The sequence below is a fragment of the Nicotiana tomentosiformis genome, chromosome 6, assembly GCF_000390325.3.
Source record: "Nicotiana tomentosiformis chromosome 6, ASM39032v3, whole genome shotgun sequence".
Taxonomy (NCBI): domain Eukaryota; kingdom Viridiplantae; phylum Streptophyta; class Magnoliopsida; order Solanales; family Solanaceae; genus Nicotiana; species Nicotiana tomentosiformis.
In genome coordinates, this window is record NC_090817.1 from 5,753,268 (window position 1) to 5,766,951 (window position 13,684).

Consider the following 13,684-nt stretch of genomic DNA (forward strand, 5'->3'; position numbering starts at 1 on the left):
CGGAGTTGATTTGACGTGATTCGGACGTCGGGTTGTAAAAATATAAGATTTAAAGTTTTCTTGAAAATTTCCTTTGAATTGGTGTCTGATTCGTAGTTCTAGGTGTTATTTTGGCGATTTGATCGCGCGGGATTATGGTTATGGTTGGATACAGCTTGTTCAGGCTTATACAGCATGTAAATGTAAGATTCGTGTCTTGAAAAGAAATTCTGAAGGTTAGGAATTAAATTCCAAGGTTTTTGGGCTAAGGTTAAATTAAGGATTTTCAGTTGTATTGTCTTGTCAGGCCTATATGGAATAGGGTGACGTGATATCACCCCCGGGTATGTGCGTGGTAAGGTGGAATAGAGATTTGAAGGCGAAGAACAACTCTTGGCACGTTCGAGGACGAACGTATGTTTAAGTGGGGGAGATTGTAATGACCCAACCGGTCATTTTGAGCATTTACGCTCCTTTCAGCTATTTAAAGTCTCGAATAACTTCCTACGAGGTATTATGACTTGTATGAATTGTCGGTTTTGGTTTTTAAGGTATTTCGGAGTTAGCAGCTTGGAAGAATGATATTTTTTGTTGGAAGCTTAAGTTGAAATAGTTGACCGGATGTGAACTTATGTGTAAACGACCTTGGATTTAAATTCTGATGATTTCCAATAGTTCCGTATGGTGATTTTGGACCTAGGAGCGTATCCAGAAAATTATTTGGAGATCCATAGTGGAATTAGGTTTGAAATGGCGAAAGTCAAAGTTTTGGGAAGTTTCGACGGGGGGTTGACTTTTTGAAATCGGGGTCAAAATCTAATTCTGAAAATTGAAATAGGTTCATTATGTCATTTACTTTTGTGTAAAATTTGAGGCCAACTGGACTTGATTCGATAGGTTTCGGCATCGAATGTAGAAGTTGGAAAGTTCATAATAGACTAAAGTTTCAAGTGAGTTCGCAATAGACCCAACTTCAAATGAGCATAACTCTCATTATACGAAGTGTTATCTGGTGTATTGCCTATCAAATGAAATATCTTTGAGTCTAGTTTCTAACACTTCAAACCGTTTTTCATTTAAACATTTCTATAGGAAGTTATGATCAAATTACCAAAGGTTAGAAAAATATAATTCTGCGACCAATTATGCGATCGCAAAACTGCTTCTACGACCGCAAACTAGTAGAAAAATGAACCAGAAGAGCCCAGTTCTGGGCACCAATTTTGCGATCAACTTTGCGGCCTGCATACCCATTCTGTGGTCCATTATGCGACCACAGACCTATTTTCGGAGGGATAATTTTTCTATTTTCATAACCCGACCCCATTTTGATAAATAGGCTCCGGGGCTTATTTTGGGGAAATTATCAGATGCTTTTAGAGAGAAGTGAGAGTGTTCTAGAGAGAGGAAGTAGATGAATTGTCTTGTTCATCAAATTCTTGTCCAACCCTTGAAATCCAACAATAAATCCCTCAAGTTCTTCATCAAACAGGTAAGGTTCTAACCCCTAATCTTCAATTTTGAGTTTGGGTAATGATAAGTGATTAAGAGTATGATTCTTAGGTATAATCGTATTATTTATACGTATCAATAAGGTTTATGGAAAGAGTGTTTAGTTCAAATGGGTAATTATTGGGTTAAAAATGGTAGAAATCTTCAAAGAGTTCAATTGAAGATTTGAGGGTCGAGTTGATGTCAGAATTTGGTGAAATTTATATTGTTGGACTCGTGGTTGGATGGACGTTAATATTTTGTAACCTTTGTCGAGTTCCGAGGCATGGGCCCTACGGACGATGTTTGAGCTAAATTTCGGATTTTATGAAAAATTTAAATTTTCATATGGAATTAATTTCAATAAATTTTATTGACTAAAACGAAATAATTATGACTAGATTCGAGGCATTCAGAGATCGATTTGCAAGGCAAGGGCATAGCAAAGTAAAGAATTTCACGCTCTGAGGTAAGTAACAGTTATAAATCTGGTTATGAGGGTATGAAACCCCGGATTTTGGTATCATGTGATTATTTTGGAGGTGACGCACATGCTAGGTGACAGACGTGTGGGCGTGCACCGAGGGGATTGTTACTTGGTCCGTCGCGGGAAACTGTAAAGTTGAATAATTTGTTGTTAGCTATATGCTCTCTATGTGTTGATAAAACTTGTTTATAAATCATGTTAGAAATCATGCTTAGGCTATGTGATAGTACTCTTGGGACCCACAGAGGTCGCGTGCTTGTTGAGTTGCCTGCTAAATGCTATATGTACTCAGTCTCAGTTTTTACTTGCATATTTTATCTCAGTCTCTGTTATTATTATTGATACATCATATCATTATTGTTTAGGCTGATTTCATGATTATTGAGAGCCCGAGAGACTGGAGAGATTTATGACTGAGTGAGTTCGAGGGGTTGATTGAGAGATATTGATACCATAGCACGTGAGTTATCCGTGCAACACGTGAGTTGGCCGTGCAAATCCTTATATTATACTATAGCACGTGAGTTGGCCGTGCAACATGTGAGTTGGCCGTGCAGATCCTTATATTATACTATAGCACGTGAGTTGGTCGTGCAGATCCATATATTTATATTATGGCACGTGAGTTGTCCGTGCAACACATGAGTTATCCATGCAGATTATAGCGCTTGGGCTGTAGGAGACCCTCTGGAGTCTGTACACCCCTCAGTGAGCATGGGTACCCATTGAGTGTGAGTGATGAGGGCTGGGAGCCTAGCAAGTGATGAGGGCTGGGAGCCTAGTGAGTGATGATGGCTGGGAGACCAGTGAGTGATTGTTGTCCTGAGAGGTTGTACTTGATTTCCATTTGTTGTTGCACTTAGTTGCTATCTGTCATTATTGTGAAATCTATGAAAGATTTTATATACGGATTACATGAACAAGAACTGTATAAAAATTGATTTGACATTAAACTGCCAGATTTGATAGCATGTCTATTCTTTGCTGGAATTATTAGAAATAAACCATAACTGTGTAGCTCGTCACTATCTTCAGTTCCTTATTTATTATTGTTACTTGCTGAGTTGGTTGTACTCATACTACATCCTGCACTTCGTGTGCAGATCCAGGTATTCCCAAATATAGCGGGTGTTGATTCTCTCGTACAGTTGATTTTTCGGAGATTCAGAGGTAGCTGCCATGTTTCACAGACCTTGCCTCTCCTTCCCTATCTCCTTGTTTACTGTATTTGGTTTCAGACTATTATAGACCGTATTTTCCAGACTTGTATTAATAATAGATGCTCATGTACTCAGTGACACCCGATTTTGGGGAGTGTTCATATCAGTATTTATGGGATTTTTTATTGTATTTAAATATTATGTTTTCAAAGTTAAAGGAAATTGGGGGTTATTGATGTTATCGGGTATCCTAGTATTAAGATAGGCGCCATCACGACAGGTCAGATTCTGGGTCATGACAAGTTGGTATCAGAGCTTTAAGTGACATAGGTCTCACAAGTCATGAGCAGGTTTAGTAGAGTCTTGCGGATCGGTACGGAGACATCTGTACTTATCTTCGAGAGGCTTTCGAACCCTTAGAAAAATTTCACTTTCTTGTATTCTATCGTGTGAAATTGATTCAGCTTGAAACATAACTCTTTGAATTCCTTCCACGCATATGCATGCGCACATGAGCGCTCAGTATCAGTTGTGCATCGCCGGCTTCTGATTCTATGAACGAGGTTCAAGATGTGTATTCTATGTTTTGGGTGATGGGTCAATCAAGATGACTTGAAGTCAGGATTAGACCGCAGCTTAGGCTCGGTAGTTTCAGTTGTGTGAACTTGTACAATTGGACTCATATATCCGGTAGTGCCCATATGAGTAGAATTTGTAGCTCGATGAATGGTTCGGTGACCATATGATGATTTTATTACGACTGCGGGATGTATTCTGATGGTTTGAAAGTGGCGGGGAAAAAAAGGGATGTAAAAAGGGAGTATTGGGTATTTGATTTCTGTCTCGATTTGATATAGTGTCTCGAGTATGAATGTTTTGAAGGATCTTTAATAATTTAATAATTTATGTAATGAAAAGGGAATAGTTCATCAGTTGACTATCCCAAATACTTCAGAACAAAATGGTGTTGCAGAGAGAAGAAACAGAACGCTCCTAGAAATGATTAGGTCAATGATGGCACAAGCTAACCTCCCAATTAGTTACTGGGGTGATGTGTTGCTTACTGCTTCCTTTGTGCTTAACCGACTCCCTACAAAATCAGTTACTACTACTTCATATGTGTTATGGACTGGAAGACAACCCGGCCTGGGTGTATTAAGACCCTGGGGTTGTGCTGCCTATACACATGATTCCTCTCAAAAATATGGAAAATTGAGCCCGAAGGGAAAGAAAAGTATCTTTATAAGATACTCTGAAACCTCAAAGGGTTATCTGTTTATAGGTCATCAAGACAGTGGGAGTATAACTGAGTTTGAATCATGAGATGTCACATTCTTAGAGGATGAGTTCTCTAATAAAGGAGAGGTAGGTCAAGACCTAACCTTATTTGAGATAATGGGTCAAGAAGTACAATGATCATTTCATTCGAGTGGGAGAATTTTAGCAGATGATGAATTAGTTTCTCATCAAAGACCTCCTTCATCATCAGATGCTAATGTAAGTAATTCTTCTACATTTAGTGGAGGTGACCAAATGGATCTTGTTCTAAGTGGGAGCGAAATGGTCACAGATCTTGTTCCAAGTGGGAGCAGGATGAATGATCTTGATCCGAGCGGGAGCAACATTGATCTAAATGGGAACAATGATGAGTCACAAATAAGACGTGGTTCTCGTAAAAAGATTCCCCTTCGATGATTTGATGTTGAAGGCGGCGAACTATTCATGATGCTCCTACAAGAAAAAAATGAGCCTAAAAATATAAAAGAGGCTCTCTCATGTATAAATGGACAAAAGAAATAAAGATGAATTGGAGTCTATAAGAGTCAACAAAGTTTGGGAACTAGTTGACCTCCCTGAAGGACGCAAAGCATTTGGGAGCAAATGGGTTCTCAGAATTAAGCTAAAGGCTGATGGCACAGTTGCGAGATATAAGGCTCGACTGGTGGCGAAAGGGTATACACAACAGAAAGGAATAGACTACGAAGAGACTTTCTCGTTTGTTGTACGATTTACCTCAGTTCGCCTGGTTCTAGCTATTGTTGCAAGCTTTTATATTGAATTACATCAGATGGATGTAAAGATTGCCTTTCTCAATGGAGAACTAGATGAAGAAATCTATATGGAACAACCTAAGTGTTTCATTGAATAGGGCCACGAACAAAAGTTTTGTAGACTTTTGAAGTCTATTTATGGCCTCAAACAATCTTCAAGACAGTGGTATATACGCTTTAAGAATGTTGTTGTATCCAATGGTTTTACCATGATGGATGAAGACCATTGTGTTTATACCAAAAGATCAAGAAACAAGCTTGTGATTTTAACATTGTATGTGGATGACATACTTATAGCTGGAAATGATAAGGAGATTATAAACGAAATAAAGTCATTGTTATCATCCCAATTTGAGATAAAAGATATGGGTGAAGCTGCATATATTCTTGGAGTTAAGATTTCAAGAGATCTTCCAAAGAAACTATTGTATCTCTCACAAGAGAATTACATTAGAAAAGTTCTTGAACTATTCAATATGCAAAATAGTAGCCCAGTTGAAACTCCTATCAGTAAAGGCCATACCTTGGGAAGTCAGATGTGTCCTAAGACTCCTGAAGAGACAAAAAGAATGAGCTGAGTTCCTTATAGGAGCATAGTCAAAAGTCTAATGTATGCTATCGTGTGGCACTAGACCTGATATCTATCAAGCAGTTGGCCTGGTAAGTAGATATCAAACCGACTCAGGTTTAGCACATTGACAAGCAGTAAAGAGGATCATGAGATATCCGAAGGGAATTGCTGATTATGCCCTTTGTTATCAAGATGACAAGGATCTGCGATTAGTTGGATATAGTGATGCTGATCATGAAGGAGATCTAGACGAGAGGATGTCTACCTCAGGATATGTTTTCTTACTCAGTGATGGCGCCATATCATAGAGTAGTAAGAAATAATCATGTGTATCACTATCTATGATGGAAGCCGAATACGTGGCTCTCTCATCAACAACACAAGAAGTTGTTTGGTTGAAACAGTTCTTGGAACACTTGTTGGATATCGCTGAAAATTCTGAACCAATATTAGTCTATTGTGACATTGAGGCTGCAATATCCTTCACCAAGGACGCTAAGTTTCATTGTAATACCAAACATATAGATATCAAGTATAACTATGCGAGACATGGATAGACGCAAGGTAGTGAATGTTAAGTATGTGTCTACAAAAGATATATTAGCAGATCCATTGACCAAGCCTTTGTCTAGAGATGCATTTGTGAGACACACTAGGTCTCAAGGCTTACGTAGACTCTGAGATACTTTATTTTGTAATTTATTTTCCCGTGTTCACAAACTGATATTCTTTGATTATCAATAAAGTTGATTTACATACATACATATTTTTATTATTGAATGTTATATGCATTCTTTATTCTTTTGAGAAGTATGTCGGGTAGACAATAGGTTGGCCTTCTCACACAGGCAACTACCTCCATAACTTAGTGATGTGAGGAGATGAGACATGGTTTTAAGAAAAATTATCATAAGGATAATTTGAGAGCTATTCGCTTAAACGATGGCATAAGGTCATTAGGGTGAAAAACGTTCACTTAGTCTACTTTGTGATCTAGATGTGAGTTAAATATAATTTTGTGGATCAAGAAACTCAAATTTAGATACTTATGGTGTCTAAATATCATTTGTACAACATTCTTTATGAGATAAAGACATACACTCCTTGAAAAAAGGGAGAAAATGATGTAGCACATGTTTCATACCATGTGTGCTAATGTCGACCAATTGGGTTAACATAAATCTATTCTCAACTTATTGTTGTGTGAGACTCAAAGATTTTATGATGGCTCAAGATTTTGTACCCTCTGAGACTCCAATCAGATACTTGAGGCTTATTGTGATATTAGCTATCTTAGTGTGTTTCCAAAAGACCATGAACACAAATTCGGTCTAGCGGAGCATATCTAGAAAAGCAGTCATACTAATGTTAAGGGGATCACAAGAAGAGGAAGATCATTGATGGAATCTCATTTATTTGTATTCACTGGTGCACCAATTAAAACTTATGAGTTATGATTGTGAATACAAGAAATAATGATATATGAGATTTTGAGACTATATCAAATGTGATTTATATAATCTAGGCTATTGCATACTTTATGATCTACTTATAGGTTTGACTCAACGAGAGTCTATATACTCCTAACAGATATATAACACTTAGCTCTCACAGTATGCTGGTCACACGGTCTACTTCCCTATATAAATGATTGAGGAGATGAGAATATATTTCTCAGATTAGATGAGCACTCCCATTATATGTGAGTGGGAGATGTAGGAAAATTGGGTCCACCCATAAGGAGTGCTTTAAGGCACAATAGGATTATTAGTTAACCATAATATTCTCCTATAAAAGTACACAAGCAGTGTACAACACACAATACAGGAAATCAATATTTTCCCACGCTCTCTTCTCCCAAAATCAGACGAGGAGTTTAGACTGTAGAATTGGGGTTGCTCCAACATACTGTGACAACCACCGCCGACCAGTAATTCCAGCTGCGGTTCCATCCATTCTTTCGCTTCCGCTACGCGAACAAGTAAGTTCTTGTTTTACGATTTACGAGCTATCTGAATTAGTCGGACCAATAAGTGACAAGTACCAAATTGTTAAAAGCAAAAGATATAGTAATATTATTGGAAACCTTAATTAACTCGACATGCACATGTTTATTTCATTGATTTAAATCAACATTCAACTTGTAACTACCATAAATAAGAGATATAATACAATACTCATTATTCCTCTCCCCAACTACCCCCCCCCCCCCCCAGTTATTTTTATACCACAAAATTTTCAATCAAATCACATATCACATGAATCATGATATATATGAAACCAATATTTATATTAACTGTCACTTTAAATATTAATTGTTAATATTTAAACTGCTAATTATAAAGCAAAATAATGCATGGTTTGAAGTTGGTTCGCTGAGCAAGATGAGAGAAGGTTTAACAAGGATTTCATATCCTATGTAGGGGTGTAGCTAGCATTTAAGTTACGGTTTCGATCGAACCCAGTAACTTTGGTTCAAATTCTATAATTGTCTTGAGAAATTTATTGAATATATATAAAATTATTAATTTAGAACCTAGTAACTTAAGAGGACTAGAATTCCGAACCCATAAACATCAGTTTCTAACTTCGCATTTGATCCTATGCTATTTTTTCTCTCTCTTCTCAATAACTTATCCATCTATTCTGGTGTGACGACGTCTATAATTGTGAAATTTAGGAATGAATAGTTGCAGTATTGGCGAAGCTAGAAGTTTTGCTATGTATGTTCAAGTTTTCAAGATTTGATATATGTATGAAATATAATATTTTACTTTACATATATATAATATAATTTTTCAATGAAAGATGTTAACTGATCATGTTTCGCTGGCTATAACTCTATCCCTGGATAGAGAGAATCAAACTCATACTTATATTTTGTGTGAAATTCTTACTCATACAACTAGATTATAAATTTTGATAGCATAAGATACCGTCTTAAAATATTCTTAATTTATTGTTTGTTTAGATAGAAGAAGAAATTAGGAGAATATGAAAGTTGAAGATTGCAGATTGGTTAGGTCAGAGATGAAATATGCTGAGAAACTAGAAAGAATTTCTAGCTCAAATGACATGTCCATTCTCAATGATTCTGAAGCAGTGGCGGATCCAAAATTTTAGACGAGGATTCAACATTTGAAAGAAGTGGACAATAAAAAATTTCGTCAAACGAGTTCATAAAATTTTTAAAATCAAAATATAAATTAAACTATTGTCAAATTTTAAAAAGCTATTATCAAATTAAACAAACAATTATGTTAGATCAAACTAATATGGTAGTGCGTTGTTTTGAAATAATTTTCTTCTTCTCTATTTTCAAAATAAATAAATAAATAAAATGGTAGTGCAAAAGGCATTTAAAGGAAGAAAGAGTGTAACGACCCAACCGGTTGCTTTGAATATTTGCACTTCGCTCGGTAGTTTATGAGCGTGAGTAGCTCCGTATGCTGTATTTTGACTTGTGTGAATCGTCGGTTTGGTTTTTAGGTTATTCGGATCTGATTTGGAAAAATGATTCTCAACGAGGGACCTTTAAATTCGAAAGAGTTGACCAAGTTTGACTTTTTAGCATTTGACCATGAATTAGAATTTTAATGATTCTGTTAGCTCCGTTGGGTGAATTTGGACCTAGGAGCACGTCCGGATTGTGATTTGGAGGTCCGTGGTTGAATTTAGCTCGAAATGGCGAAAGTTAAAATTTTGGAAAGATTGACCAGCGGTGGACTTTATGATATCGGGGTCGGATTCCAATTTCGGAAGTTGGAGCAGGTCTGTAATGTCGAATGTGACTTGTATATAAAATTTGAGATCAATCGGACGTAATTTGATAGGTTTCAGCATCAGTTGTGGAAGTTGAAGTTTCAAAGTTCATCGAATTCGAATTGAGGTGTGATTCGTCGTTACAATGTTATTATGTGTGTTCTAAGGCCTTGAGTAGGTCCGTGTTATGTTATGGGACTTGTTGGTATATTTGGACGTGGTCCCGAGGGGCCCGGGTGAGTTTCAGACGGGTTTCAGACTATTTTTCCTTCATTCTTCACTGTTGGTTCTGCTGATGTCCGGTGCACCCAGTGTTCTTCGCGATCACGGATTAAGGGAAAAATTGAGGCTGAGTTTTTCTTCACCGCGTTTGCGAATATGGGTCCACCATCGCATAGGTTACTGCAGATCGAGCATCGCGTTCACGTAGGTGTGCACGCGTTCGCATTGTAGAGCTGGGCTGGGCAGGTCTTCATGGCTTCTTCATCACGTTCGCGAGCCTGGGGTTGCGTTCACGTAGGTTCTTTTCGAAACTGAGCAGTATGTGCTTCGCGATCGCATAGCTTATTACGCGATCGCGTAGTGTATTTTCACGGGCAGTGCATTTTCTTCTTCGCGATAGCGAAGGTATTTTCGCGATCGCAATTCATTGCTTCGCTCAGTGATTATAAAGTACTCTATTTCGAGGGTTTCGGTCAATTTTTTCATTTTGGGAGCTATGGAGTTCGGATTGAGGCAATTCTTGAAGCAATTTTCACCTTATGAATTGGAGTAAGTGTTCTTTACTCGGTTTTGGTTATATTTCATGAATCTATCTTTGATTTTAGCGTTTTGTTGACGAATCTTAAAGAGGAAATTAGGGGTTTTGCACTAAAGTTTCATAATATGAATTTTTGAATTTTGATCATCGAATTGGAGTCATATTTGAGTGAAACTAGTATAGTTGGACTCGTAATTAAAAGGGTTATGGATTTTGTAAATTTTGTCGGGTTCCGAGGTGTGGGTGCAGGTTGGGCTTTTGGCCGATTTTGTGCTTTTTGATTCAAGATTTTATCTTTTTCGATCGGGATTGGTTCCTTTAGCATTGTTTGATGTATTTGAGTTGTTTTTGGTTAGTTTCGAGCCGTTCGGAGGTCGGAACACGCGGGATGGCATTTTGGAGCATCGCTTGGCTTGCTCGATGTTGGAATTGGCTTGTTCGAGGTAAGTAATTCTTCTAATCTTAGTGCTGAGGGTATGAAACCCCAAAATACGTGTTATGTGATCGGTATTGAGGTGACACACATGATAGGTGACGAGCGTGTGGGCGTGCACCATGTGAATTGGGACTATGTTGTTTCCATGGCACTGAATAGTGGCCCTATTTTGTTGATATCCGTATTTTCACCATGTGATAAAGTAATTGAGTTGTCAGTCATGCTAGATATCATGTTTAGGCTTTATGCCGATATTGTTCGAACCCATAGTGGTCATTTCTTACTGTCATCTCACTGATTTTATTGATATTTCGTACTCAGTCATATTCATGCATTCATACCATATCTCAGTCTCAAATATTATTTATTGATACATCATATCATTGTTGTCGGGCTAATTTCATGACGTTGTGAGTCCGTAAGTGAGACTGGAGAGATTGATGACTGAGTGAGGTCGAGGGCTTGAGTGAGAGTGACATTTTGGGATCAGGCTGCATACCGCAACATATTATATTGATTATATTTTATATGGATCGGGTTGCATGCCGCAACAATATTGGATCGGGTTGCACGCCGCAAAAATATTAGATCGGGTTGAACGCCGCAAAAATATAGCGCTTGGGCTGAAGGAGCCCTTCCGGAGTCTGCACACCCCCAGTGAGCGCATTCGACTTTATATATATGGATCGGGTTGCACGCCGCAACGGGCCTTATGGTCATATATGGATCGGGCTGCATGCTGCAGCAGGTATTGTACAACGCTGAGTGATTGAGTGTGCTGAGCCTTGAGCATAGTGAGAGAGAATGCGAGATAGTGAGATTGAGTATTCTGAGAGTGTGAGTACATTAGTTCATCTCTGAGATACATTGCATTGACATGCACACATGACATACATGCATAGAGATGTATTTTTCTCATGTTGTACGGTATCACATCATTCATGATTTCTCACACATGTTGACAGATGGAAATAGTGATGCATTTGTTTTACACTGGTTATCTAGAAAGAAAATGAAACATCTTATTTATTATGGAAAGTATCTTGGAAAAATTATTGTTTTCAAACTTATTCATATTTTTTTGGTAACTCTAGTAAACAATTTGGGTTTTCATCGAAGTACATGAAAGGCAGAACTATTTTCATAAATCATATTTTTGTTGAGCATTTGATTGTTGAGTTACTTCTGGTATTACTTGTTTTTATGTTGTTATGAACTATTGCTGGTTATTGAAGTTGGGACCCGACCTTGGTACACGCTCGTCACTACTTTCAACCTAAGGTTAGGTTTGTTACTTATTGAGTACATGGGGTCGGTTGTACTCATACTACACTTCTGCACCTTGCGTGCAGATGTTGGATGTTGTTGGATGTTGTTGTTGTTGTTGTGTTCGAAGGGAGCTGGATTGAAGATATACCTGTGTCCCAGCTATAACTGCCTCTTGTTCGTGGTAGCTTTAGATCTGTAAAACTCTGTTTATGTACTATTCAAACAGACTAGGTATTTATTTCATTTTCGCTTTGTAAACTCTATTCTTAGAAGATCACGATTTGTACTACCAGTTCTTGGGGAATGTAGTAGACTCAGATATTTCTTTTGAATAATTGTCTTATTAATATTATTAGAAATTGAATAGTTGTTAATTGGCTTACCTAGCGGGTTGGGTTAGGTGTCATCACAACTAGTTGAATTTTGGGTCGTGACAAAGAGCAAGAAAAAAACAATTAAAAAATCATACTTATATTAAACAAAAAAGGAACTAAAGAGGATTTCAAAAATACCTAATAAAGAAAAAATCCTAACATAAGTATAAATAGGAATAACCAGGCAACTCAAGGTCAACATGCCCGAGGATAAATTTATAATTGCACATACAACCTAATACGCGGAACGCATTTTGATAGCCCTTAAGTTACTATTTGACTAATGTGAGGGGTGCATGTATAACTTTTCTAATAAGCGGGCCCATTTGAATTTTCTTCTCATGCTCACTCTATTTCCCAAATGTGATTTTGCATGTTTTTTATTGTAATAGTCTCGTGCAATGTTTTGTAAATGCATACTAAATAACTCAATTTAATTAATTTATTACAGAGAGTTTTTTTTTTTTTTTTTACCAAAATGACAAAATCATTTCAAATGAAAATTGTAGTTGAGTATTAATTTTGTTAAAAAATATTGCATTAGTAAACTAAACTTTCTACTTACTAAATTTTGAAAAATAAAAAATGTAAGACGAATTAAAGACGTGGAAAGGACAAAAGGCTAGATGAAAGTAATTAAAATTAATTAGCAGTGCATAGGAAGATATTATTGGAGTATTTTATTTGTCCATATTAAATATATGATGATATCGTGAGCATAACAGGTGAAAAATAATAATGTGCAAAGAAAAGAAAACTTATGTCTGTCACGACCCAAAATTCACTATAGGCCGTGATGGCGCCTAACGCAGCCGTCAGGCAAGCCAACGGTGATCGATCAACTAAATTACTCATTTTGATTACTTTAAAATCATAATTCCCATTAATCAAATAGTATAGAAGTTGGTACTCGTACAAAACTCATGATTTTATTTTTCAATTCCTGTATAAAAATATAATTTCAAGGTGAAATGTTAATAATTACATGAACTACAATAATGAACAACCAGTAGGAACCTCCAAATTCCGGTATCACAAGTGTATGAGCGTCTACTAAGGAGTACAATAATAATAGAACAACCGTCTGGAATACAAGTTAGACGGGAAAAATAAATAACTCTGATGGAGACTCTGTGTGTTGCGGTTCGTAACAAGGAATGCAGCTCACCGTAAAGTTTTCGCAAAAGACGTGCCTCTGCACCCAGAGGACCACCAGAAACATATATATACCTGCACAATAAGTGTAGCAAGGGTAGCATGAGTACGTAAATTAACACGTAATCAATAAGTATCTAGCCAAATCCCAGAAAAGTAGTGACGAGGGGTCGATATCGGCACTTACTA